The sequence below is a fragment of the Scyliorhinus canicula genome, chromosome 10 (assembly GCF_902713615.1).
Source record: "Scyliorhinus canicula chromosome 10, sScyCan1.1, whole genome shotgun sequence".
Taxonomy (NCBI): domain Eukaryota; kingdom Metazoa; phylum Chordata; class Chondrichthyes; order Carcharhiniformes; family Scyliorhinidae; genus Scyliorhinus; species Scyliorhinus canicula.
In genome coordinates, this window is record NC_052155.1 from 110288091 (window position 1) to 110314321 (window position 26231).

Sequence of the window (26231 nt, forward strand, 5' to 3'; positions counted from 1 at the left end):
CACCGGTGCCATGTGGAACACAATCGATTCCACTGAGAAACGGTGCCAGATTTACCGGTTTTGCAATTGAGGAGGCCGACAAGCCTCAGCCGCATATAAACACTTCACTGCCCACACACACCACCCCAGCCAACAAGATGGCAGCAAGATGCGCGGCCCCAAGATTCACCGACACTGAGCTGAAGACCCTCCTGGACGCTGTGGATGAGTGGAGGATGACCTTGTACCCCGGCCCAGGAAGGAGGCTGGCAGCCGCTGCCATTCACCATGTCTGGGTGCAGGTGGCAGAGGCGCTGAGCGCCGTGGGTAACACCGCCTGAACCAGCCAGCAGTGCCGAAAAAACTGCACAATCTCCTCAGGGCGGCCAACGTGAGCAGGCAGCACTGTGCCCCTGGCACTAATCCCCATCCCACAGACCTGTAACCCAACATCCCCCCCCCCCCCCCGGGAGGGCGGCAGAACCCCCACCCTGCACCACGTGATGGCACACATACCAGCTGCCATGGCTGGGTGCCTTGGCCACTGAGGCCACCAGCTACCCATCCCCTGGGCTGCATGCATCGGTCTTTCTAACGCTGTTGTTTTCTTTCTCTCCCTCCCTCCCCCCAATGAGAATGCCGCCAACAACCGCAGGAAAGTGGGAGAAGACAGGAGGGGGACCGCTGGACCAGTGGCCCCTAACCGTGACAGAGCAGATGGCCCTGGATGTGGTCGGCGGTCTGGAGGAAAGGGAGGTTGCTGAGGTAGAGTTCGGCCGTGGACGAGGGAGTGAGACCCCGCTTAGTTGCGGTTCCCGTGAAGCGTATGCCAACCTCCCATCCCAACACCACCCTCACCGACACACCCCACCCTCACCCTACACCACCCCCCACCCCCACCATGCGATCTAATCATGCGTCTTGTCTTGTGTCTTGCAGGAGGTGCTGGAGATGGGGCGAGTCCATCTGGCATCCCCTGCCCCCAGCCAGTGCCACAACCAGACCCCCCCACCCCTCTTCTGCGCCGAGCAGCAACGAGAGCAGCTCAGATGGCAGCCCTCCATTGAGGAGATCCCTGAGCTAGAGTTGGAGGATGACACTGACTTTTCATCACAACTGTCTCCAACACCCTCCACCATCCCAGAGACACTCACCTCGGTTGTGCACTTTAGTAAAGAGGCTCCTGGGACACTATCGGGTGTGCACCACACAGCTGATCTGATACAGCAGGTGGAGTTAGGAACACCTGAGGGGGCGGACAGTCGAAGGGCAGGCCGATCCCAGGAACTAGCTACCGTTCAGATGGGTATTGGGCTTCTGGAGCAGACATTCCCATCAATCGTGGAGATTTCATAGAACAAATTTCATAGAATGTACAGTGCAGAAGGAGGCCATTCAGCCCATCGAGTCTGCACAGGCTCTTTGAAAGAGCACCCTACCCAAGCCCATACCTCCACCCTATCCCCACAACCCAGTAACCCGACCCAACACTAAGGGCAGTTTTGGACACTAAGGGCAATTTATCATGGCCAATCCACCTAACCTGCACATCTTTGGACTGTGGGAGGAAACCGGAGCACCCGGACAAAACCCACGCACACACGGGGAGAACGTGCAGACTCCGCACAGACAGTGACCCAAGCCGGGAATCGAACCTGGGAACCTGGAGCTGTGAAGCAATTGTGCTAACCACTATGCCACCGTGCTACCCAGATGCAGTCGCACAATAAGGGATTATATGAGGTGTTGTCGGTGAGCATCCAGTACCTGCAGGCGGAGTTAGAGGAGTCCAACCATGTGCAACAGCAGGAAATGGTGCCGACCATGCGTGCCACCCAGCCAACACCGCATGGAGTCATTGGGGGCTACGGTTTTGGCTATGGATCAGCATGTCCAAGGCCTGGGGCATTCTGTGCGAGCGCTGGCTGAGGCCCAGGGCAGGGTTGCCGCCTCACAGGCAACCACATGGTATAGCCATCAGGATGTCGCAGTGGAGCTTCTGAGCTTAGCACAGTCACAGCAGGCCATGGCTGGGAATGTTGACGGCATTGCCCAAGTGCTGGCCGAGGTGACATAGACACAGAGGGAGGTGGCCCAGTCCCAGAGGGAGATGGTGCAGTCACTGCCTGATGTGACACAAACCCAGAAGGTGGTGGCACAGTCAATGGGTGATGTGGCACAGTCGCAGACGGAGATGGAACATTCCTTGTGTTCCATGGTCACAACCATGCGGACTCTGGTCAGGACCAGAGTGGGCCTCCAGGACTGGCAACGCCAGGTGGCAGTGAAGCCCCAGGAGACAGCTCCGCTCACACCCATGTCCCATGGAGTAGCCTGGGGGCCATCGGGTGTGAGGAGTGGGCTAGTCTGGGCTGGCCAAAGAGGGAGAGGGGGGGGTGAATGGACAGACGTTGTGGGTGGCCAAGACTCCCCACCCTCTACCCTCCTTGGTTCAAACATGGACAAAAGAGCTGAATGCCAGAGGGGAGGTGAGAGTGACTGCTCTTGACATCAAGACAGCATTTGACCAAGTATAGCATAAAGAAGCCCTCGCTAAACTGAAGTCAATGGGAATCAGGGTGGAAATTCTATGCTGGTTGGAGTCGTACTTGGCACTAAGGAAGATGGTTGTGGTAGTTGGAGGTCAATCTTCTCAACTCCAGGATATCACTGCAGGAGTTCCTCAGGGTAGTGTCCCAGGCCCAAACATCTTCAGCTGCTTCATCAATGACCTCCCTTCCATCATAAGGTCAGAAGTGGGGATCTTCGCAGATGACTGCAATGTTTACACCATTCGCGATTCCTCTGATAATGAAGCAATCCATGTCCAAATGCAGCAAGATCTGTACAATATCCAGGCTTGGGCTGACAGTTGTAAGTTACATTCATGCCACGCAAGTGGCAGGCAATGACCATCTCCTACAGGAGAGGATCTAACCACCACCCCTTGATATTCAATGGCATTATCATCGCCGAATCCCCCACAATTAACATCCTGTGGATTACCATTGATCAGATTGAACTGGACTAGTCACATTAATACAGTGGCTACCAGGGCAGATCAAAGGCTAGGAATCCTACGGCGAGTAACTCACCTCCTGACCCCTCAAAGCCTGTCCACCATCTACAAAGCACAAGTTAAGAGTGCAATGGAATACTCTCCACTTGTCTGGATGAGTGCAGCTCCAACAACACATAAGACGTTTGTCACCATCCAGGACGAAGCAGCCTGCTTGATTGCTCCCCATTCCACAAACATTCAAACCCTCCACCCCCGATGAACAGTGGCAGCTGTATGTACCATCTACAAGGTGCACTGTAGTAACTCACCAAGATTCCTTAGACAACACCTTCCAAACCCACCATCACTACCATCTAGAAGGACAACACAAGAGCAGCAGATACCTGGGAACCCCACCACCTGGAGCTTCCCTTCCAAGTCACTCACCACCCTGACTTGGAAATATATCGCCATTCCTTCACTGTCGTTGGAGCAAAATCCTGGAATTCCCTCCCTAACAGCACAGTGGGCGTACCTACACCTCAAGGACTTCAGTGATTCAAGAAGGCAGCTCACCACCACCTTTTGAAGGGCAACGAGGGATGGGCAATAAATGCTGGCCTAACCAGCATTTGCTCACAAAATGCTCCCAGTTGGTGAACCGATCGGAGTGTCCCGTGCGTGTTGGCCCTGACGCACACCCCAGGCAGCCTCCCGTGCCTGCCTTGGCTCCATGTCCTGCCCACCCTTGCCCTCCCTCAATCCTCCTCGTCGGACGAGGCCTGGTGTTCCTCCTCCAGCACATCGGCCCTCTGCTGCGCAATGTTGTGGAGGGGAGGTATGGCGGAGGGTGGGGTGGGGGTAAGGGGGCACCCATATGGCCGGTGTCACATTGCAAAACCAGAGTTCAAGGTAGGTGGTTATCGGGGTGCGCAGCAAGATGGCTGCCTTGCAGGCTGCGGTAATGGCAGCCCTTGACTGGACGCCGCCCCAGTCCCATGCAGGGGTCACCCCAGCCACTCAGCCTGTTCCCTCCATCACCATCACCCCCACCGCCCAGACCAGTGTCCGGCCCAGCAACCCACAATCGCTCCTCTCTGTGTCCTACCTCCTCTCTCTCCACCTCATCAGCCACAGCTTTGGTTGCACAATTCTTTAAAGTACAAGTGCACCACGCTGTCGGGAACTCACCTATCGGAGGAGGAGGAGAACCCGCTAATGATATGCAAATGGTGTTTACTGTACGTGCGTTCCGGAAACATTGACAAGGTGATGGAGAATTGTGATTTGGAGTCAAATCAGCGCCCGCCACGAGTTTGGGGTCGGAACCTATTCTCGGCCCAATCGCATTTCGCAATTTCGATGTCAGCCAACGGAAAATTCCAAACAAGAGATTCCGTGGCAATTTTCAAAGAATTGGGACTTTCTCCTGGTTTCCTTGGAAACATTTACCCCGGATACCATGAAAGCCGAATGTCTGGGCATTTATCACATTACTGTTCATGGAAACTTGCAGTTTGCTAATTAGTTGTCAGATTTCCTTCCAGTCCAATGGTAAAACTCTGTTTATAAATCGATGTCGGAACTGCTTGCCCAAAATGGATGCCCCAATGGAGCTTGCTGGATTTGAGCCCGTAATGACCTCAGACTGGCAGTCAAAGACATCGCCAGAGCGGGTGGGGCCTGTTTTCATGGGTCATGGGTCATTGAGAAGAAGGAGGAGCACAAAATAGGGGCAGTCCAAATGTTCCTTATGGGACTCTGAACTCTCAGACTCCTCCACTGAGTGCCTGCCATATTTTACTGAGCAGCACATCTGCAGTAGATGTTCCACTCAGTCGACACTAACATCACATTGGTGTTCTAATTGCATCACATGCCTAGGTTTACATGTATTTATCCTCGAGTCAGATGGGCAACTCAATCACAAACCACCACCTCATCCCCTTCCTACCACCACTTGCCCACTCCCTACCATCACCTACCCACTCACTAAGAACATGGCAGTGTTAAAATGGCTATGGAGCAGGACTAGGGAGAATGAAAATACCTCAGTTTCAAACAGACGTAACAGCACAGTAATCAAAGCTGCCACGAAGACCATGAGGAATCATTCATTGATCTCCCTGTGGGGCTCCTCAAGTACGGGTTCCCATGGTAACGGGGCCTGGCCTGCTGAGACTCACTATTGAGCCTTTAAATACTGTCCCAGACCCCGGACTGGGAGTTCCTATTAGTCCCAGGTTGACACAATAGTGTTGTACGCCGCAGGTGAGGCTTTACTTTTGAGTTAAAATACATTTTATTTAAACTTTATCTTCGCGTCTCCTGGATTACTACACATATAATGAGAACTTTGATGTTCCAATCATTTTATCTTTTGTTTTGCACACTTAGCTGATTTAACTTCTCATTCGCTCCCCTAAAATCAAGATTATCCAACTATAGCCTTGTATATCACACACTATACTCGAAGCAATAAATCATGTCATCTCAAAGAATTCATAATCTACTCCCACGTTTCCCGCAGCAACTCAAAACACTGCAGAAACTATCGTCAGCCTGAGGCTGTCTTCAGAGCTCTCAATCGTGACTGCAGTACAATCGGAGTCAAAATAATGGTTATAGATATACTTTTTTTTAGTGGTGTGCAACTATGCTGATACGCTGTGTACTTCACTGACTCACAAAGCTGTGACATCAGGAAATGAAATTTACCACCAGGAAGAGTGAGCCAAATGCAAGTCCATTTTAACATCGAGAATAATGTTCACTTTCCAGAACGGATAACATTGAAAGATCCCCATTTTTCCAATTAACATGTGTGAGCTTGTGCAGACTTGTAAAAACATTTTTGAAGGATGGATTCGCCAGTTTTATTTGATGGTACTAGACTGAGTAAAATATATTTATGTTATAAAATTAACCTCTCATTCTTTCAGGTGGAAATTGTTTCCTAAGATGGAAACCAGTATGTCATTTTATTTTTGTTTAACTGCTCCAATTTCTTTTCAAACATGTGACCCACTTGATCATGTCATTCAGGCCTTGAAATTATACAGAATAATTATACACAACTTTTTTTCCTATACTATTTTGGCTGGATCTTTAATCTGTTTATTTTAAATGAATTAGTATCTCCACTAAAATAGCAAACTGAGAAAGTTCAGATGGCCATGTAAAGCATTCTACAGTATATTAACATCAAACCATATACTGATTATTGAGTAGAATCTCATTCTGAAGGTCCATTAGTATATCATCAGTTGTGAGAAATTTTATAAGCTTACAGTCAGTATTTAAGCCATAGTATGTTTTCATAATTTATCAGAAGAATATTTTAATTTGATAGACTAGGGTGAATTTTGGTGGATCAATTGTTTGTGTGCTCTCCTATCGGCTTTTTAAACTCCCAGCAACTGATTGACCTTGCATCCAAATTCATACAAATGATTAATGTTCCACAGAGTGCATGTGTATGTCACACACAGAATTCCTGAAGTTCGCTGCACCAGTGGAGTAAATATTAGTCTTGCTGGTGTATCTGATATAAACATGTCTAACCATTTATCCAGTGAGGGAGTTTGATGAAGAGGAAAGGAGGTGATCCTTTCACTTTCTAGCTTTCCTCAGACTCCTGTAGCTGGCTCTTACCTCATTATGGGGGAAAGCTGATTGGTGAGTAATTGCTCAGTTATTCTGCTTATTCCAATTAATAAATAGCTTGTAAAATTAGGGGATGGCAGGTCAGTTTGGCCGAGTGGAATGTGCAACCTACGATATGTGGCAGGTCATTCACGCACCATGTATCCGAGATGAACAGCAGTGCTAACCACTGTGCCTCCACGGTACAGTGGTTAGCACTATTGCCTCACAGTGCCAGGAACCCGGGTTCAATTCTAGCCTTAGAGGACTGTATGTGTGGAGTTTGCACCTGTGTCTGAGTGGGTTTCCTCTGGGCCCTCCAGTTTCCTTCCACAGTCCAAAGATGTGTAGGTTAGGGGGATTGGCCATGCTAAATTGCCCCTTCGTGAATCTAGGGATGTTCAGAGGTGATGGGGATAGGGCAGGGTGGACCGGGGAGTTGACACGAGTAGAGTGCTCATTTGAAGGGGCGGTGCAGACTCGATGGGCCGAAAGGCCTCTTCTGCACTGTAGGGGTTCTATGATTTGCAGGAAGTGTCACTGGCTGCAGAAGCTTGAGGTCTGGGGCACAATTTAACCATCGAATTGCGCCCAGTGCAGATGTGGGTGCGCCGGTTAAATAGTGGGAAAGGACAAAATCAAGATTTGCCATGGGCACAAATCAGTTTGTTATGTAACCAGCACAATCCGATTCCGTGTTCCGGATCTCGCCAAAATATGGCGAGCATATCATTCACCCTAATTTGCATTAATTTCCATCTCATTAGCGAGATTGAAGTCAAATGTAATGGCCTCCCAAGAATTAACCGACTCTCCAACGAGAAATCATGCGGGCATTGTTTAGTATTCCTTTTTTAAAATGCAAAACTGCTTCAATGGCTTCTGAGAGGAACTGAGGAGGTGAGTAGCCATTTCAGTTTTCATTGCGCAAGGGCACTGGAGGTGCTGCCCAGTACTCGGCAGGGCGTTGGTGGGGGATCATTCAGAGGGGTTGGGCCTGGTTGTGGGGCTGAAGCGTCCCAGGTCAGGGTCGCCCCTGGGCCAGGGCGGGGGTGGGAGGTTTTCGTCTGCGATGCCTTCAAGCGATCTTTAAATATTGTGGATACCCATAACAGGAGCAACTACAGTTGATACCTGCCTGTCGTATCAAACACCTCGAGGACAGAGTCATGCCCTTGGTGATATGCTAAAGGTCACTATATCTCCCTTTGACTGTGAGCAGCCTTTAGATTCACAGCTGAAGGTGTTTCCCCAGGATGCACATCAGAGGTGGAGGCAGCTGCTGCTTTTTGCGCCCTGTGGCTTTTAATGTCCATGGTGGACGTTCTCTAAAGCTCCTGGAGCCGGGGGTCCCGGCCGACTTACTGGTCGGTCTCTGGCTTTGCCGTGCCAACCTGTTCTGCCCGCTGTCCCTGAGATGCACCGGTGTCAGGAGGGGCGAGTTCGAAAGAACTCGCGACCGTCATTGTATCTTTGGTGGCATGCCCCAGGTTGGCCTCCAGTTCTTCCTCCTCGCTGATTTTGCTCATGGGGCACTGTTGGCCTCCATGGGATGGAAGGGTAGCTGGATTGAGCTCAAGAGGCCTATGAACCATGTGGCTCTGCCAGTCCTGTCACCTCCCCCTTGTCTGCATTATTGTGTCAGCGCCCTCAGTGATGCTCCTCAGGGACTGTGATACCCCGGCAGTGTCTATCTGAATGTGAGACATGCCCCTAAGCAACTGGGACATGTTCTGCAATGCCTAGGCAATGTCCACCTGCATTAGGACATGTCCCTCAGCAACTGAGACATGGGGCTGCATTTTCCGATTCTGAGGCTATGTCCTCACGTTGGTGTGGGGACAGTGGTGTTTTATGCCAGCCAAAATGGCGTAAAACGGACATCGATCCTCCGTTTGGCTGGAGGCTAGCATGCCAGCAGTGTAGCACCCGACTCTAGCCGGCGATACGGCCCAGAGAATTGCTGGGTCCGTGGCCCGCATGCGCATGGCTGCGGCCTGCAACGGCCGCGTCGTGCTACATGGCGGAGGCCGCCCGCAATATAGTTCCCCCCGTTAGCCGGCACGCATGCCCCGGACCACCCCCCCCACCCATAGTGCCCCCAGCCCCTGATAAAGTCCCCCTCTGCTCGCGATCGGCCCTCCCTGACTGTGGCGGCGCTGGACTGAGTCCGCAGCTGCCATGCCAGGTTCCCGACAGGTGAGACCACACGTGACCAACACCGTCGGGAACTCCGAGTATGCCGCTTTGGAGGGGGCGGAGCATCGCAAAAGTGGCGCCGTTCCCGATTTGGTCAGGAACTTTGATTCTCCGGCTGATTACCCAATGCGAATTCGGCATCGGCGACCAGAGAATCCAGTCCTTGATGTTAACGCCCTCAGCCATGGTCGTCACAGACTGAGCCATGTCTTGGACACCACCACTCAAGACACTGACTGTGTGCTGCAGACTTATCTCTGCGGTGGCCATCCTAGCAGTGGTGGCCTCGGTGCTACGCATTGTCGGCATCATCTCCTGCGCTTGTAGCCTTTGGGACTCCTCTAATTGGATACTCGCTGGAATGTTACTGACATCTCGTCCTGAACTTCACGGTTGTGTTCGAGCATCTGCATCAGCTCTGGGATAACCTTGTCCAGAGGCAACTGTGTGGTGCTCAGCAGATTGTACTCCAGAGGCCTGCCCACTAATGTTGCACACCGAGGTGTGTGTCTCTGTGCTGGTGGAAGGAAGGGGGTGATAGCTGTGACGCCTCAATGGTGGTCTCCTCGGAGCTCTCCTTCAAGGTAGTCTCTTAGGTGGCAGGAGGGGGGGGGGGGGGGGGGGGGGGGGGGGCTCCGGATGGCCTGGCCCAATCAGGTGGAAATCCTGCGAGACGATGGACATGTGATCAGTGAGAGGGAAGGATAATTTTGTCTGACATGAACAACTAACTTGAGACAGATATTCTGGGTGAAGGAGGATCCTCACTTTTGCAGCGCAGGCCAACCTTGAAGGGTTCTGGAGAATGGGCAGGAAAATGGAGTTGAGGCCAGGATGAGATCAGCCCTGATTGAATGGTGGAGCAGGCATTGAGGGGACAAATGGCCTAATTCTGCTCCTATGTCTTATGAACTTAAGAACCTCGCTGTCGGTGACTGCCCTCTCCTCGGACAACTTCACGATTTCCAGAACCTGCTGCTCATAGGGCTGAGGACATGAATCTCTGGTACTCCGCCCCCTCTTGGCCCTTTCCTGCTTATTGTGGGCTCTCTTCTCCTGCGGGGACAAAGAGAGCCACATGCTTGATCGATCGATGGGGCCTCTACGAGGTGAAATGTATGGGCACCGCAACTGGACATGAAAGGATTGTGCTGGTGGGTACCAGAGGGTTCTGAGGACAAGAATCAAGATCGGTGTGGGGAGGGTGCGAGGTGTCAGCCATTGATTTGTGGCAGGACAGTTGGGAATTTGAGGCATGGCAGGAGAGAGGTGATAACCACCCTTGCAGCTCGGTGGAGGTGTTGGGCTTCTTCGACATTAGATGACAGTCCTCCTTGCCATCCTACCCATGCTGACAGCCGCTGCCACTGCCTCCCAGATGGTATGTTGGTCCTCCGCCTCCCTCGGGAGAACAGGATGTCGCATCTTGCATCGATGGTGTCCAGAAGCCTGTCCAGGTCAGCTTTCCTAAAGCGTGGAGCAGTTCTGAGCGGGAGCAGTGTTGAGTGGGAGAGAGTGGTGAGGGAGCATTTAAAAGCAGCTCCCCCTTGTTATTAAAGAATCATAGAATTTACAGTGCAGAAGGAGGCTATTCGGCCCATCAGATCTGCACAAGCCCTTGGAAAGAGCACCCCACTTAAGCACACATCTCCACCCTATTCCCATAGCCCAGTAACCCCACATAACCCTTTTTGGACACAAAGGGCAATTCAGCATGACCAATCCACCTAACCTGCACATCTCTGGACTATCGGAGGAAACCCACGCACACACGGGGAGAACGTACAGACTCTGCACAGACAGTGACCCAAGCGGGAATCGAACCCGGAACCCTGGAGCTGTGAAGCAACAGTGCTAACCACTATGCTACCGTGCGACCCATCGTGGCTAGAAGCTGAAGTGCAATCTGGCAAATCAGATGGCGAGGCAGCCAGTGGCAAGATGCTCGTGGGGGCTGATTTTTGGCACTAAGTGCCAGTGCAGCCATGGAGAAACACCCAGTCAATCACACCCATAATAACACTGGGTCATGGAACGTGAGTGGCAGCTGGAGTCACTGTTGTGCATCTATGAGGCAGAGAATCACATGGACAGCATGCAGGCAGAGAGGGAATGAGTGCCAATCGGGCAGTCTAAGAGATCCAGGCAGGTAGGATAGGAGTCCCTTGAGTCTACCTTGCTTACTCATCGGTTTTCCATTTTGCGTAGTGGTGAGGGCAATGGTTCCTCAGGGGAGTGCAGCCAGAGCCAAGTCTATGGCACCATGGGTGGCCCAGCTGCATGAGAGGGGAGGGAGAGCACAAGAGCAAGGAGGTTATGCAGAACTTGTATAAGACACTAGTTAAACCTCAGCCGGAATATTGTGTACAGTTCTGGGCACCACACTTTGGGAAGAAGGTGAACGCATTGGAGAGAGTGCAGAAGAGGTTTACATGTATGGTCCCAGTGATGAGAAACTTTAGTTATGGAGATTGATTAGAGAAGTTGGGATTGTTCTCCTTGTGGAAGAGAGGTGTTCAAACCATTAAGGGGCTGGACAGAGTAGGTAGGGGGAAACTTTTCTTGTTTGGAAAAGGATCAAGAACGAGAAAGGGCACAGAATTAAAGTGATTTGCAAAAGAAGCAACTGCAACGTAAGAAAAAACTTTTTCACACAGCGAATGGCTTGTGTCTGGAATACAATCCCTGGAAGTGTGGTGGAGGCAGGTTCAGTTGATGCATTCAAGAGAGCATTAGATGATTCTTTGAATAGATTATTGATTATTTATGATTATTGATTGTTCAGGGTAGCACGGTAGCACAATGGTTAGCACTGTTGCTTCACAGCTCCAGGGACCCAAGTTCAATTCCAGGCTTGGGTCACTGTCTGTGCAGAGTCTACACGTTCGCCCTGTGTCTGCGGGGGTTTCCTCCGGGTGCTCCCGTTTCCTCCGACAAGTCCTGAAAGGCATGCTTGTCAGGTGAATTGGACATTCTGAATTCTCCCTCAGTGCCCCCGAACAGGCGCCAGAGTGTGGCGACTAGGGGCTTTTCACGGTAACTTAATTGCAGTGTTAATGTAAGCCTACCTGTGATAATAATAAAGATTATTATTATTAGAAACAATGGGAGGTGATTTTCCACCTCTGTTTTCGGCGGGTGGGAATAGCAGCGAGGATGGAGATTCAAGGAGAAATCTCAAAGCGGCTTTTAGGTCAATAGGATTTTCCCGCTCGATTATCCCCCCTGTCCCCACCAGTGGCATAATGAGGTTCCCACCTTACAGTGACAGGAATCCTGGGCATGATTCTCCGATGCCGCGTGGCATCGGGAAAGCCGTCGTGAACTCGGCAGAGTTTCACGACGGCGTCGGAGGCCGCTCCTTGCACCCTATTCTCCCCCCCCTCCCCCCAAAGAGGGCTAGGAGCGGCGTTGCGAGAAACTCGGCCGCCGGGCCTTGACACTTGCGTCAAAGCGGCGCGCCGAGAATGACGCGACGGCGGTGCCTAAGTGAAGTCAGCCGCGCATGCGCAGGTTGGCCAGCTCCAACCCGCGCATGCGCGGTTGCAGTCTTCCCCTCCGCTGCCCCGCAAGACATGGCGGCTTGATCTTGCGGGGCGGCGGAGGGGAAAGAGTGCGTCTCTTAGAGACACCAGCCCGACGATCGGTGGGTACCGATCGCGGGCCAGTCACCTCCTGAGCACGCCCGTGGGGCTCGATCCTCCCTCCGCCCCCCACAGGCCCCACACTTACCTATCGCGCGATGTTTACGCCGGCAGCGACCAGGTGTGGTTGGCGCCGGTGTGAACCGGTCGGGTACGTCAGGCCGCTCGGCCCATCCGGGGCGGAGAATTGCCGGTCGCCGTGAAAACCGGCGAGCGGCGATTCTACGACACACCATTTTGGGGGGGGTGGGAGAATCGCAGGGGGTGCCAGGGCGGCGTTTCGTGATTTGCCCGGCCCTCCCGCGATTCTCCCACCCGGTGTGGGGAGCGGAGAATCGCGCCCCCTATTTCAAGTAATTTAAATATAATCAGTGGACTTACCCCATGAATGAAAGTCCCAGTACACCACACTGCCGTTGTTTCTGACAGGTTTTTACAAACGGGGAACAGGTGAACAGAACCCACCGGGGCACACAGATAAGTACAGCCCCCATGGGGAAGAGTGTTGTGTTCGGTGTTTGATGTCAAACAAGGAATCTACCAAACTACTTGTGACTTGTCCAACCCAGGATCTTTATTAAATCACATGTGGTAAGATAAGTGATCTGTTACAGAGCAAGCTATCATGGAATTTCTTTGTACTTCCCTGGAACTACCCCTCGGCACAACTTTCCTCATGTACGTCTGATAACCATCTCCCGATCAACGGATGTGCCTGCACTTATATCTGAGTGCCTTGTCACGTGACCACTGTCTCGAGACAGCATGGTGGGTCTGTACTGCCACCTGCTGGTTGGAGGTCACACCACCAACCATCTACAATATTGCTTGCAGGCATACCACCACAGAGAGGGCCGTGTCTGGGAAGTACCCTGGCATTACCCCTGGGGAGGTGCAAACACAGTTAGTTCAATAATAGCTATCTGCAGTTGAGCATGCTCACCTGGTCTACTTGATAGGAATTCTGAGCCTCCAAAGGTACTAGTGTTTCACAGTTCGGTATTTATGTGTCAGATGATTACATCACCTCTGTTTAATTGAACTGTTCATGCTATCTCATGCATCGCTGGCAGCTATGTGCTACTGGGGCCCTCACCACTTCATGCTCCTCCAAATAGGCAAAGTGCTCATCATCATCTTCCTTCTGAAGCTCCACTGCTGTGAAAATGTTGTGTAAGATGCATCATGGCACTATCATTCTGAATACCTATGCTGATGCATATTGAAGAGTGCCTCCAGATATGTCTGGGCACCTGAATCACATATTCAGCTTTCAGATTGCTTGCTCAATTGCAACTCTGGTGCTGAAATGAATCTGATCATACACTCCTTGGTGTCAGTGTTTGGACTTTTCACCTGTGTCATCAGCTATGCCTTTGGAAGGTACCCACTGTCTCCAAAGTAACTGCTTTGAGATTTGAATATCAATGAGGGGGGGTGGGGGTGGGGGTGGGGGGGGGGGGGGGTTTGACAAGTACAGGATGAATGTATCAGGCAGCTCCCTGGAAATCTTGTATAGACATACTTCATAGATGATTTGGAGTTGGGGACCAAGTGCAATGTGTCCAAGTTTGCAGACGACACTAAGATGAGCGGTAAAGCAAAAAGTGCAGAGCATACCGGAAGTCTGCAGAGGGATTTGGATAGGTTAAGTGAATGGGCTAGGGTCTGGCAGATGGAATACAATGGTGACAAATGTGAGGTTATCCATTTTGGTAGGAATAACTGCAAAAGGGATTATTATTTGAATGATAAAATATTAAAACATGCTGCTGTGCAGAGAGACCTGGGTGTGCTAGTTCATGAGTCACAAAAAGTTGGTTTACAGGTGCAACAGGTGATTAAGAAGGCAAATGGAATTTTGTCCTTCATTGCTAGAGGGATGGAGTTTAAGACTAGGCAGGTTATGCTGTAATTGTATAAGGTGTTAGTGAGGCCACACCTGGACTATTGTGTTCAGTTTTGGTCTCCTTACTTGAGAAAGGACGTACTGGCACTGGAAGATGTGCAGAGGAGATTCACTAGGTTAATCCCAAAGCTGAAGGAGTTGGATTACGAGGAGAGGTTGAGTAGATTGGGACTGTACTCGTTGGAATTTAGAAGGATGCCGGGGGGGGGGGGGGGGGGGGATCTTATAGAAACATATAAAATTATGAAGGGAATAGATAGGATAGATGTGGGCAGGTTGTTTCCACTGGCGGGTGAAAGCAGAACTAGGGGACATAGCCTCAGAATAAGGGGAAGTAGATTTAGGACTGAGCTTGGGAGGAACTTCTTCACCCAAAGGGTTGTGAATTTATGGAATTCCTTGCCCAGTGAAGCAGTTGAGGCTCCTTCATTAAATGTTTTTAAGATAAATATAAATCATTTTTTTGAAGAATAAAGGGATTAAGAGTTATGGTGTTCGGGCCGGAAAGTGGAGCTGAGTCCACAAAAGATCAGCCATGATCTCATTGAATGGTGGAGCAAACTCGAGGGGCCAGATGGCCTACTCCTGCTCCTAGTTCTTATGTTCTCATGTTCTTATGATACTTTGGTGGTTGAATTTGAACATTGATGGAATGGGATCCATTTCTGTTGATGAGGTCTCCTGGGTAATCTGGGGGCCACTAATAGCCACACAAGTTCAGTTAATGATTCCCTGGGTCTTTGCAAAATATACATAGGTTCTGGCCTTGGTAAACATGGCATCAGTCACCTGGGAGAAACATTTGTTGGTAACAGATTGTGAGATTCTACAAATGTCACTCGCAAATCTCTGTGAGAAGCCAGAGGCAAAGGAATTATGAGCTGTGGTAACTTTGACCATCATTGATAATGCATGCTCCACGAGGAGTATATAACCGTGCTGGAAAGCAAGGTGGGGATGATGAACGACCACCAGAAAAGAATGCAGGATAAGCTGGAGGACCTGGAGAATAGGTCCAGGAGGCAGAATCTCAGAATTGTTGGCCTCACTGAAGGCAGTGAGAGATCAGATGCGAGGGCCTATGTGACGGACATGTTGGAGAAGTTGATAGGGGCTGGGGCGTTCCCTCGGCCCCTGGAATTGGACAGAGCACACAGAGCCCTCGCGAGGAAGCCCAGAGCGAACGAGCCACCGAGGGCCATGGTGGTACGTTTTCACCGTTTCATGGACAAGGAACACGTTTTGCGGTGGGCCAAGAAAGAACGGAGCAGCAAGTGGGAGAACTGTGAGTTGCGCGTCTATCGGGACATGGGAGCGGATTTAGCGAAGAGACGAGCTGGGTTCAATCAGACAAAAACGACCCTCTTTAAGAAGGGGGTGAAGTTCGGGATGCTGTACCCAGCCCACCTGTGGGACACACATGAGGAACGGGACTTCTACTTTGAAACGCCAGACGAAGTATGGACCTTTATTAAAGAAATGAAGCTGGAGGCGAATTAAAAGACACTTAAGCCTTGGAGAAGTACTGGGGCAGCGATTTGTGGTGCTAGGTTGTATAAATTTAAGTAGCTCTATGTGAAATAATGGGATGGGTGGATGGTTAAAGGTTCATCTGTCTTGCAGGAACCTTGTTATAGGGGGGGGAGATGGGCTTTGAATTTAGTTCTTCTTTTTGGGTGACTGTTTTTCTAAAGTGACTGTTTCTTCACTGTTTTTTCTGTTGTTTGTTTACTGGGGAATATGATGCTTTTAAAATGTGTATTCATGTGGAGGGGGAGAGAGGAGAGTACAATAGGGAGACAGACTGCTTGGTGCCAGGGACGGGAGCTATCGAGTCAGCATGGGTCAGCTGACTCTCGGAAGCGCAGTGGGGGGTGGGCTGGCGTTAAGCTGGAGCTTGACTTGGGGGATTGGGGTTTTAGTGTTGTTGCAAGGGGGGGGGAGGGAGGGAGCTGCTTTGCTGACAGAGGAGGGGACAAATGGGAGGTCAGGAACAGCGACAGCCCAAGTGGGGACTCGAGGAAGCGGAGGGCGCGAGCTCGAGGCTGGCCTGAAAAAGGTGATGGCTAGTCGGCGGGGGTGGGGGGGGGGGGGGGGGGGGGGGTTGGAAGCCCCCCCATCCAGGCTGATCACATGGAACATGAGAGGACTGAATGGGCCGGTCAAGAGGGCTCGCGTGTTCGCGCATTTGAGGGAACTGAAGGCAGACTTGGCAATGTTATAAGAGACACACCTAAAGGTTACAGACCAGACGAGATTGAGGAAGGGGTGGTTAGCCAAGTATTCCACTCAGTACTGGACTCAAAGACCAGTGGGGTAGCGATCTTGATCAGCATTCGAGGCAGGGAGAATCGTGTCAGACAAGGGTGTTAGGTACATAATGGTGAGTTGAAGCTGGAGGGGGTGCGGGTGGTACTTGTGAACATATATGCTCCGAATTGGGACGACGTGGAATTTATGAGGCAGGTGTTAGGTAAGATCCCAGACTCAGTGTCTCATAACCTGATCATGGGAGGGGACTTCAACACAGTCATTGACCTGGAATTGGACCGATCAAAATCCAGGACAGGGAGGAGGCCGGCTGTGGCAAAGGAATTGAAGGGTATTATGGAACAGATGGGGGCAGTAGACCCATGGAGGTTTGCAATTTTTCGGGGTATAAATTGGAGTTTTCCTTTTTTTCACATGTCCACAACGTATACTCTCGCATTGACTTTTTTGTTCTGAGCAGGGCGCGAATCCGGAAGGTGGTGGATACTGAGTATTCGGCAATCGCAGTGTCGGATCAGGCCCCGCACTGGGTGGATCTACGGCTTAGTGTGGAGAGAAGGCAACACCCGCTCTGGAGACTGGATGTGGGGTTGTTAGCGGACGAGGCGGTCTGTGGGCGGGTTAACAAGTCCATCCAGAACTACCTGGAAACAAATGATACGGGGGAGGTCTCTGCAGCGACGGTTTGGGAAGCTCTGAAGGCAATAGTCAGAGGGGAATTAATCTTGATATGGGCCCACAGAGAAAAGGTGGAACAGGCTGAGAGGGATAGATTAGTGGAGGAGATACTCCAGGTGGACAGGAGATACTCAGAGGCCCCGGACGCGGGGCTACTGAGGGAGCGGCAGAGGTTACAGGTGGAGTTTGGGCTGTTGACAACAGGGAAAGCAATGGAACAGTTGAGGAAGGCAAGGGGGGTGATCTATGAGTACAGGGAAAAGGCAAGCAGAATGTTGGCGCACCAGCTCAGGAAAAGAGAGACGGCCAGGGAGATAGGTAAAGTAAAGAGTAGAGATGGGAATACTGTCCTGGACCCAGCAGTGGTGAACGAGGTGTTTAAGGACTTTTACAGTAAATTATATGAGTTGGAACTCCCGGCTGGGGTGAGGCAATTTCTGGATCAGTTGAGGATCCCGAGGGTGGAGGAGGACCTGGTGGAGGGGCTGGGTGCCCCAATTGAGATTGAGGAAATAATGAAGGGGCTGGAGAGCATGCAGTCGGGCAAGGCGCCGGGGCCTGACGGCTACCCGGTGGAATCCAAGAAGAAGTTTTCAGAGATATTGAGCCCACTGCTGGTCAGGACATTTAACAAAGCAAGAGAGAAGGGAGTCCTCCCCCCAACAATGTCGCAGGCCTCAATTTCATTGATTCTGAAACGCGAGAAGGATTCGGAGCAATGCACTCATAGAGGCCGATTTATCTCCTGAATGTGGATGCCAAACTGCTGGCTAAGATACTGGCCACAAGGATAGAGGACTGTGTCCCGGGGTTGATAGGGGAAGACCAGGCGTGATTTGTTCAGGGCAGGCAACTCAAGGCCAATGTTCGAAGGCTTCTAAATGGTATTATGATGCCCTTGGAAGGAGAGGAGGCGGAGGTGGTGGTAGCTTTTGATCGGGTGGAGTGGAATTACCTGTGGGAGGCGCTGGGAAGGTTTAGGTTTGGTGAGGGCTTTATTGACTGGGTGCGGTTGCTCTATCAGGCACCAGTAGCGAGTGTGCGTACGAACTGGCTGAGGTCGGGATATTTTGAACTACACCGAGGGACGAGGCAAGGGAGCTGCCTCTCCCCGCTACTGTTTGCTCTGGTCGTAGTGTCATTGGCCATGGTGGTAAGAGCCTCTAAGAACTGGAAAGGGCTGGTTTGAGCAGGGGGTGGGTGGAGCACCGGCTCTCGCTCTACGCAGGTGACCTGCTCTTGTACATTTCGAACCCGTTGGAGGGGATGGGGGAAGTAATGCGAATCCTGGGGGAATTTGGCAATTTTTCGGAGTATAAATTGAACATGGGGAAAAGCGAGATGTTTGCGATCCAGGCAAGAGGACAGGAGAAGAGACTGGGAGAGCTGCCGCTTAGAATGGTAGGGAAGAGCTTTCGATATCTGAGAATCCAGGTGGCCCGGAAATGGGAGGTAGTACACAAATTAAACCTATCCCGGTTGGTAGAGCAAATGGAAGGGGACTTTAAGAGATGGGACATGCTCCCACTATCACTGGCGGGAAGGGTATAGACTGTCCTCCCCAGATTTCTGTTTGCCTTTCAATGCCTCCCCATCTTCATCCCTAAGGCCTTTTTCAAGCGGTTGAATAAGATTATTTGGGGCTTTGTGTGGGCGAGTAAAACCCCGCAAGTGAAGAAAGTGTTGCTGGAGCGCAGTCGGGCGGAGGGTGGGTTGGCCCTGACGAACTTCTGCAATTACTACTGGGCAGTTAATATAGCCATGATTAAGAAGGAGGTAGTGGGGGAGGGGTCAGCATGGGAGCGGATGGAGGCGGCATCATGTAAAGACACCAGTCTGGGAGCATTGGTAACGGCACCTCTGCCATTCTCGCCGGCCTGATACTCCACAGGTCCGGTGGTAGTGGCGGCTCTGAGGATCTGGGGGCAGTGGAGAAGATATGAGAGTGGTGGGAGCATCGATTTGGACCCCGATTTATAATAACCACAGGTTTGTACCGGGTAGGCTAGATGACGGGTTCCGGAGTTGGCAGAGGGCAGGAATTGGAAGGATGGGGGATCTATTTATAGATGGGAGCTTTCCAAACTTGAAAGCTTTGGAGGATAAATTTAAATTGCCAGCATGCAATGGTTTTAGGTATTTGCAGGTGCGAGACTTCCTGAGAAAACAGGTGCCGGCCTTTCCGCTGCTGCCGCCACGGGGGAATACAGGTTAGAGTAGTTTCCAGTACCTGGATGGGAGAGAGGAAGGTATTGGATATTTACCAGGAGCTTTCGGAGGCAGAGGAAAGGAGGAGCTTAAGGGCAAGTGGGGAGGAGGAGCTAGGAGGAGAGATAGAGGCGGGTCTATGGGCGGATGCCCTAAGCAGGGTTAATACCTCCTCATCGTGCGCCAGGCTTAGCCTGATACAATTTAAGGTAGTCCACCGGGCACACATGGCAGTGGCTAGGATGAGTAAGTTCTTCGGGGTTGAGGTGCGCGGGAAGCCCAGCAAATCATGTCCACATGTTTTGGGCATGCCGAAGCTTAGAGGGTCTTAGAGGGAGACTGTGTCTTGGCGGCCGTCGGGGTGCACCACGTAGGTGTACTGCAGGTTCGCATGCAGCAGCTGTACCCTTTCGACCAACGGGTCCACCTTGTGGAGCCGCACGTGCTTGCGGAGGAGGACGGGACCTGGAGCTGCCAGCCACGTTGTGAGTGAAACCCTGGTGGTGGACTTCCGTGGAGGGGTGGATGAAGCTTTCCATGCTCCCGGAGTCAAGAAGGCAAGATGTCTTGTGCCCATCGACCTTTACCGTCGTCGACGCGGTTGCGAGGTTGTGCGGCCAGGACTAGTCGAGCGTGATGGAGGCGATTTACGGTTGGTGTTTGTAGGCCCCGGGCTGGTCAGTGGCGGTGGCACGTGGTGAACGGCCCGATGAAGTACCCGACGAGCAGGGGTCCTGAGGTGCCGTCCAATAGCGGCGAAGATGGCAGCGCTCATGGGGCGCACATGGCGGCATCGATAAAGATAGCGGTGCCCGCGGGTCACACGTGTTCTGCTGGGGGGAAGATGGTGGCGCCCACGGGCCGCACGTGGTCTGCAGGGACGAAGATGGCAGTGCCCACGGGTCGCACGTGGGGGGGTGCAGGAACAATGGGCCTGGTACAGCGGCGATTGACCGGGCCTGGCACACGGCTGTGAAATGTCCCTTCTTTCCGCAGGCCTTGCAGGTTGCGCTCCGCGCCGGACAGCATTGTCGGGGGTGCTTTGTCTGCCTTCAGAAATAGCACTTGGGCCCCCCGGGGTTGGCTGGCTGACGGCGGCGCACGCTTGGGGTTGGCTGGGGGTGGCCCCTGGTGGGGTCCACGATGTCCACGAGGGCGCTGTGCAGTTGGGGTGTATGCCGTGCGGTCGGGGGTGTACGACTGTACGTTGCGGGAGGCTACCGTTAGTGAATTCGCTAGTGAAATGAAATGAAAATGTAAATCGCTTATTGTCACGAGTAGGCTTCAATGAAGTTACTGTGAAAAGCCCCTAGTCGCCACATTCCGGCGCCTGTCTGGGGAGGCTGCTACGGGAATCGAACCGCGCTGCTCGGTTGCTAGTTGCCTGGCCGTCGCGAGGTCAAGCGTACCTCCTTCTAATAGGCGCTGACGGATGCCGACTGCATGCCCGTAACAGAGGCGTCCCTGACTAAGAGTTCTGTGTGTTCCACGGCCGAAACTGCCTGACAATCGCAGTTCCTTGCCAGGATGTGCAGGGCATGCCAGAAATCGTCTAATGACTCACCGGGGAGTTGTTGTTGCGTGGACAGGAGGTGCCTGGCGTAGAGTTTGTTGATCGGCCGGATGTAGTTCCCTTTCAGAAGCGCCATGGCCTCAGTGTAGTTGGGCGCGTCCCGGATAAGGGGAAAAATATCGGAGCTCACCCGTGAGTACAGGATCTGGAGTTTCTGTGCTTCTGTGAGCTGTTCTGTAGCTGATCCGATGTAGGCTTCAAAGCAACATAGCCAATGGTTGAAGGCCGACGTGGCGTTGTCTGCTTGAGGGTGCAGCTGCAGGTGATCTGGCTTGATGCATGGTTCCATCGCTGTAAAATCTCTGCTTAATAAATTGATGCACTATCAATTACGACGAGACGAGAGTAGAGAGTAATCGAGGCTTTATTAAGCAGAGATGTATAGCCTCCCGCAGCTGCTGCCCAAATGGCTGAAGCTCGGTGAGCACACACATTTATACTCCGCCTACTGGGTGGAGCCAGCAGGCCGGGATCTACCCCCGTACCTGTAGCAGCGTACTACCTCTCATATACACATTATACAAACAGTTGTGACTACCACAGTTTTGTTTCCAGTTTGACTCATTATTAGAGACATACCTTCAGACTTTTCCTCTTTGCATAAAGCAGACGGCCAACTGAGAACTGGTACACTGGTCAGGGGTTGCTAGAAGCAGAATGAGGCAACTCACTCCAGAATCTGTAGGCAGTGTTGCTCCTACTTTCGCATGTCCCAAGATTAATGCAAGTGAACTTTACAATGGACACGTTTAATGTTTTATGGCACATACTGCAATGCAACCTATAGACCAACTCCATGACAGTGCCTGTTAAGATCATAGCTACCTTGAACTTTAAGCTGTAGGATCAAGTGTGACCACAATTTCATACCATGCAAGGCTTTCTGTGGGGTTAAAGCACCTAAGGCTGTAATTAAAGGAACATTTTCAGGTATGAAGAACACTTTAAGATGGTATGACAAGGAAATCAATAGAAATAAATGTAGTGCACGGTGGCACAGTTAGTACTGTTGCTTCACAGCACCAGGGTCCCAGGTTCGATTCCCGTCTTGGATCTCTGTCTGTGCGGAGTCTGCAGGTTCTCCCCGTGTCTGTGTGGGTTTCCTCCAGCTGCTCTGGTTTCCTCGCACAAGTCCCATGGTCTTTTTCATTCTTGTTTTCAAATCCTTCCATGGTCTCAACCCTATTATCTCTGTAATCTCCGCCAGTCCCACGTCCCTTCAAGATATCTGCATTGCCCTAATCCTGGCCTCTTGAACATTCTCGATTTTAATCACTCCACTATTGGTGGCAATGCCTTCAGTTACCTAGGCCATAGGTTCTAGAATACCTTCCCCATTACATCTCTACCTCGCTGACCTCCTTCAAGACACCCCTTACTATCTCCTTATGTTGCTCAGTATCATATTTTGTTTCATAATCCACATGTGAAGCACTTTGAGGCATTCTATTAAGTTAAAGGGTCCCAGGTTCGATTCCCAGCTTGGGGCTGGTTTAGCACAGTGGGCTAAACTGCTGGATTGCTTATTGTCACAAGTAGGCTTCAAATGAAGTTACTGTGAAAAGCCCCTAGTCGCCACATTCCGGCGCCTGTTCGGGGAGGCTGGTACGGGAGTTGAACCCTGCTGCTGGCCTGCCTTGGTCTGCTTTCAAAGCCAGCGATTTAGCCCTGTGCTAAACCAGCCCCTGTACTGCAGAACAATGCCAGCAGAGCGGGTTCAATTCCCGTACTGGCCTCTCCGAACAGGCGCCGGAATATGGCGACTACGGGATTTTCACAGTAACCTAATTGAAGCCTGCTTGTGACAATAAGCGATTATTATTAAAGGTATTTAAATATAAGTTTTTGTTGTTATTAATTCTAAACTCTGCAGAACCACCAGTACTTTTCCAATGTAATTTTGTCAGCTTCCCACATCAACCTCCCGTTGGCTAATGTGAACAATGTTGACAATTTATTATTGAATTGTGCCAAACCATGGAAGATTTATAGATACAGTACTGAAAACTGGCTGTGGATGTTGCTTTTCATGTTGGGCCTTTACAGTCAGGAGACTGTAGACTAACTTGTTTGGTTTGGTCTTAAGTACAAGTACCAGAGCTCACTGTTGAATTGCTAATTCACAATGCCAACCAGTCTCTCCATTAAATACATTTCGGATTTATTTAAGGACGTTTTAATTGCAAGATAGCAATTATGAGATTTTTTTTTAATAGTGAAATATATTTTGAAATTAAATGCAATATTATTTATTGCTCATATGCACGATAAAGTGTCCATGAATATTGTGTATGTTTCAAGAAATGTAGAATTGTAATTCTAGTACAATCAACTGATCTCCAGCATGAATACGGGGCAAAAGAGGGGTGCAGGGTTAGCTCTCCTGTCATTGTTTCAGAAGACTTTACTTTCAAGTCACACTCCAGATCTTTGGCATATAATCTAGGTTGTTAGTGTCATTCTTAGCACACTTGGGATTGTTCAGCCAGTGCCATCCAATCACAGAATCACATCACACATTAGATATTATGGATGGAATTCTCCCAATGATGGGTTAATGGTGGGATGCTCCTCCTGCTGGCAGGTGGCATGGTCAGTGGACTTGTTCTCCCAAAAAGTAATAAAGTGTCATTTTGGACAGGTTTGGCGGGTAATTCCCATCGGGTGTTTGGGCATGATCCAGGTTGGTATTCGCACACATTTAGTCTTTTTTTTGAGCCTGTGGAGTTTCTCACTGGAAATTCCCGCAATTTGAATTTTTTCTGGAGTGGGGAACTAAAGACGCTGGCAAGAGCAGGTCCTCAGAGATCGACACCATTTTTAAAGGGTGCTCAGGTCTCAAAGTGAGGTTGAGGGGCCCCACAGCCCCACCTCACGGGCATCACAATCCGCCACAGACATGGGCACAATATCCAACCCTCGACCCCGGAGGGACAACCTCACCCCTCCATCACTAAAGTATGTGTGATCCACCATCACCACCCCCAAACCACCCAGACATGAGGGTGATCCAGTCCCACACCTATTCATCCTGGTAGGCATTGGGGCATCGCCCCCCCCTCCCCCAAGTGTGCATACCCCACTATGAGGTTGCTAAGGGCCTCCCCCCCCCCTCCCTTTGGACCCTAACCCTTTCAGTCCCTCCCTTTTCTGGCCCCTGCATTTAGACCCACCTTCACCCCCTCACCCTTCATTTCCCCCTTTTTATCACTGTTGCTTCACAGCACCAGGGGCCCAGGTTCGATTCCCGGCTTGGGCCACTGTCTGTGTGGAGTCTGCACGTCCTCCCCGTGTCTGCGTGGGTTTCTTTCGGGTGCAGCGGTTTCCTCCCACAAGTCCCGAAAGATGTCCTTGTTAGGTAATTTGACATTCTGAATTCTCCCTCAGTGTCCCCGAACAGACACTAGTGTGGCGACGAGGAGATTTTCACAGTAACTTCATTGCAGTGTTAATGTAAGCCTACTTGTGACACTAATGAAGATTATTGTTGTTATTATCCCCTAGCCTTGCCAACCTGGCACCCGTGCAGTGCTAACTGGGTACCTCTTCAGTGCTCAGTTGCGCATGATTTGCATTGTGGGGGGAGGAGACCCTCCGAAGACTTTTGGGGGACACACCTTGAAATTCTTCCATGGCCCAGCACGCCAGCGCCACGCTGGGAAATACCTGCACCAATCCTCGGCCATGTGAATCCCAGCCCAGAGGACCAAAGAATCATGAAGGCATCAAGAATTCAATACTCGTTAATAGGATGCAAATGGATCATTTATCATATTTGCATTCTCCTGCTGGCATGGGCATGAACAGTGGACCGGAACATTGGAGGGCGCCGTTCCCATTTTCCCCCCGACATTTGATTCCCCACCACATCAGGAACTACCTCTATCGGTGGCGGAGAATCCAGCCCCACCATCAGTTAGGCAACCCAGATATGCAGAGAGTCCCATATTCTCAGCTATTGCTATCCCTTGAGGACTAAGGGTTGAGAACTCACCCATCATAAATTCTGAATAAAGGTTTACACACATCTCCCTGACAACAGGCAAGTGTCTGGTATCACGTTGCTCTGAGATTGACATCACGTGACTGTTAATCTTAAAAGGGGACAGTGAGTGTGAGGAAGGCTGAACTTGGGAATAAGAGGATTGCAAAGATCCAAACCAAAATGCTATCATCTGACCATTACATTCACATACCCAATGGGTAGAATTTTTAAGTTGGCTTGCCACCTGAGAATTGGCGTGTAACATGCTCCTGGTGACTCTCAGAAGCCCACTGTTATTTCATGCTTAATTAAGTGTTGATGAGCACTGAGCGGAACTTCCATTTGCCCTCAGAAGGAGGTTTGCCTTGGAAAACCTGTGGCCAATCTGATTGGTCAACAGCTCTCCAATCCCTCCAGGTACAGTGCTGCGTTAGCCAGAAGAGGTCTGCTGTGCTCTGCCTGGAACTAAGTGCCAGGACCATATCCAAGGTAAGTCCCAGGAGGTCCTGTTGGTGGGATGGTTGGAGATACCCTATGGAGTCAGGAGGAGGAATGACCATTTGGGGTAGGGTTGGGGTAGGGAGGTAGGCTCGGGGTGGGAATAGGACTGGAATTCCCAGGGCCCAGAGAGGAAGTTGCCCTAAATCTAAAAGGACCTTCAGATTGAGGCGCCCATACCCCTTCCCGCTTGAAATGAAGAATCATTGGAAAACAGATTTCCCGCCTTCCCAGTCTGCACATGTGACAACCTAAAAATCGCATGGGCAGTGTAATATTTGGGCAATTTTTAAAAAATTTGTTCATGGGACATGGACGTTGCAGGCTGTGCCAGGATTTATTGCCCATACCTATGTGCCCTTGAGCGGGCAGTTCAGAGTCAACCATCTTGCTGTGGGTATGGAGTCACATGTAGGCCAGACTGGGTAAGGACAGCGGATTTCCTTCTCTAAGGAAATTAGTGAACCAGATGGTTTTCACGACAGTTGACAATGGCTTCCTGGTCATCATTAGACTTTTAATTCCAGACTTTTATTAAATTAAAATGTCACCATCTGCAATGGTGTGATTTAAACCTGGATCCCTCGAGCATTACTCTGAGTCTCTGGTTTATTAGTCCAGTGACAATAGCATTACGCTAC

At 50.9% G+C, this 26231-nt stretch overlaps 1 protein-coding gene across 2 annotated transcripts in view; it reads left to right on the plus strand.

Annotated features, from left to right (window-relative positions):
• The window catches only part of c10h8orf34 (chromosome 10 C8orf34 homolog), a 536034-nt gene that overhangs the window by 480568 nt on the left and 29235 nt on the right, over positions 1-26231 (plus strand). The gene's annotated exons all lie outside the window — the stretch shown is intronic.